Raw genomic sequence first — 3,419 nt, forward strand, 5'->3', positions numbered from 1 at the left:
TTTAACCATCTCTTAATGTCAGTCAGATATCCTACGTCATTCCCAATGAATAGGATATCATCCACATACAGTACCAGGAAAGCTACTGAGCTGCTGATGATCATCTTGTAAACATAAGGCTCATTAACATTCTGGTCAAAGCCAAACGATTTGACAGTAGTGTCAAATCTGATGTTCCAAGATCTAGATGCTTGTTTCAGCCCATAAATGAACCTATTAAGCTTGCAAACTCTTTGCTCTTGACCTGGAACTACGAACCCCTCTGGTTGAGTCATATAGATGGTCTCCTAAAGATTACCATTCAGAAAGGCAGTCTTGACATCCATTTTCCATATTTCATAATCATAAAATGTGGCTATGGACAGGAGAATCCTAATAGACTGAAGCATGACAATAAGCAAGAAAGTTTCCTCATAGTCAACTCCCTCAACCTGGGTATAACCCTTTGCCATGAGCCTAGCCTTAAAGGTTTGCATCTTTCCATCTACACCTCTCTTTTGCTTATAGATCCACTTGAACCTAATAGCTTTTACCCCATCAGGTGGATCAATAAGCTCCCAGACATTATTGAAGTACATAGACTCCATTTCCTGGTTCATGGCCTTAACCCATTCATCTTTGTCAACATCCTCCATTGCTTTCTTAAAAGACAATGGATCCTCGACCCCATCATTCGTAATGGTGATATGGGCTTCAGTCAAACCCATGTAGCGATCTGGTGGGTTTATAACCCTTCCACTACGTCGAGGCAGTCTCAACTCTTGAGCTGGTTGACTAGACATCTCGACCTCAACAACTCTTGTTGATCTGTCGGCCTGTTCAACAACTCTTGTTGAACCCTCAGAAGTCTCAGTCTCACTAGAGATCTCACATAAAACGAGCTCACTTCGTGGCTTATGATCTCTCATATGATCTTCTTCCAAGAAGATAGCATTAGTGGAAACAAAGACTTTGTTTTCACTTGGAACATAGAAGTATCCTCCTATTGTTTCCTTGGGGTAGCCCACAAAGAGGCAAACCTTCGAACGTGGTTCCAAATTCTTCGAGGGAACATTGTTCAGGATATAACATGCAATATACATTGCATAACCCCAAAACGAGTCTGGAAGATGAGCATAACTCATCATAGACCGAACCATGTCCAACTAGGTTCTGTTTCTCTTTTCTGATACACCATTCTACTGAGGTGTACCAGGGGCCGAGAGTTGGGGCGCAATCCCATGTTCTATCATATAGTTCTGGAATTGGAGGTCCATATACTCTCCACCACAATCAGATCGTAGTGTTTTTATCTTCTTACCTAACAATTTTTCAACTTCAGCCTTATACTCCTTGAACTTGTCAAGGGCTTTAGACTTACATTGCATTAGGAAGAGATACCCAAACCTTGAATAATCATCTATGAAAGAGATGAAATATTCATATCCACCTCGAGCTTTAACATTCATTGGACCACAGAGGTCTGAATGTACAAGCTCTAAGGCTTCCTTGGCTCTGTAACCTTTTCCCGTAAAAGGTCGTTTGGTCATCTTGCCTTCAAGGCATGATTCACATACCGACAAGGAGTTTTCTTCTAAACTCTTTAGAAGTCCACTTTTCACCAACTTCTCAATCCTATTAATCTTGATGTGACCTAACCTAAGATGTCAAAGATGGGCATTTTCCTTTGGAGAAACCTTTGGTCTTTTAGCTATTGTTGTCGTACTGAACATTTCAGTGTTAAAAAAGTCTTTTATGACTAACGACTTTAGTACATATAAGTTATTTTCTATTGAACCAGAACCAATCTCCATTCCATTCTTGAAAATAAACACTTTATTCTCAGAAAAGGAGACGGTATAGCCTTGTTCAATGAGACAAGAAACCGTAAGTTCCTCTTAATATGAGGAACTACAAAAACATTATCCAGTAACAGATAACGTTTCTTGTTAACAAATAACTTCAGCCTGCCTATAGCAACAGCTGAAACAACCTCATTAGTACCGACTTGAAGAGTCATCTTTCCCTATGGCAACGTTTGCCAGGAACTGAATCCTTAGTAAGAGAAACTGACATGACTGGTAGCAACTGAATCAAGGATCCAAGAAGAATCATCATTCTCCACCAAACACGTCTCCAAGACTAATAAATCATATTTACTGTCTTGTCTCCTCTTTTGGAGAGTAGTGGAATCGAGGTCATTTACCACGAAATTCATTTCACATGATTCTTTCCACTGTATATAATCGGTCATTTTAAAAACTTTAGATGGAAATACTAACGAGTTGCTGAAAGGAAAAACACATTGACCTACGTTAGGTTTTAAGCAAATATCCGTTGTAAAACAAAACAACATCCAATAAGGTTGTAGCAAAACTAATATGAACCCCGTGTGACATCTAGTTTTGCAATGACACTTCAAAGGTTTAGGACAAAAACCACCGAAGGGAGGTCAGTTATCCCTCCTCTGAATTGAGAAGTTCTCAACTAGTCATTAATACCAAAACAACTCTTGCTCCTATAACAACTATTCATCATTGATTTGGCAAGAGATCATTGACTTACTTAACAATCTCCCGTAAGTGTGACCTGCCATTTTAAGCCCTAGAGGTCCGTCCCAAAAGGCCAATCCGAAGGGAAAAAATCCGATTGGGGCAAAACCTAAAGCGACCGTATCCATTTCAGGAGTTCACCTTGATATTGACCAACTTCACAAAACCCATCCGAAAGGGGATGCACAAAGGCAACATGAGACAGTACAGAATGATCTCACGGTGTGAACCAATAACAGAGACCATAGGATGTGTTGACACACACCCTTCACCCACTTACTATAAAAAATCTCCCCGTTGACCTTGATATTGACTCATGCAAACACCATCCGAAGGGGGATGCTCCTAAGGCACTACAAGGCTAAGCATGAATCTAACGATGTGAACATACAGTTAGAAACGTGAGTGGAATCATAGACATATCTGATACGCCTCTTCCTCCCACTGAGTATTTTATAACCTAGGGTTTAGCTTACTTAGGAAAAACACGGCTAAGGATTTTAACTAAGTGACTCTTAGGTTTGTCCAAGAGTAACTTTTACCTTGGAAAGTGAAACAACTTTTGATCATCATCCATTAAATTCTTTAACGGAGTTTTTGACTAAATTGTTGCATGCTTGTTGAAAATATATCTAATTCACCTTTCCAGGTAGGTCCAGGTAGGGGTGTTATGTTTCCGTCAACTTAAGAACCCCAGCCTAGCCAGAACCCGCCTTAGACAAAAGGTCCCTTATAGATAGGTTTACAAAAAATTTAATCTTTTATTCCAACCAATGTAATCCTATTAAACCGAATTTAAAAGATTAATCTAGGTTACTAAACTCTTTAGAACTACTTGAACTTAGGTCTATCTCAATCCAATTTTAAAACCGATTAATCTAGTTCACC

This window comes from Benincasa hispida, chromosome 3 (assembly GCF_027475165.1).
Source record: "Benincasa hispida cultivar pf3 chromosome 3, pf3_genome.v1.1, whole genome shotgun sequence".
Classification (NCBI taxonomy): domain Eukaryota; kingdom Viridiplantae; phylum Streptophyta; class Magnoliopsida; order Cucurbitales; family Cucurbitaceae; genus Benincasa; species Benincasa hispida.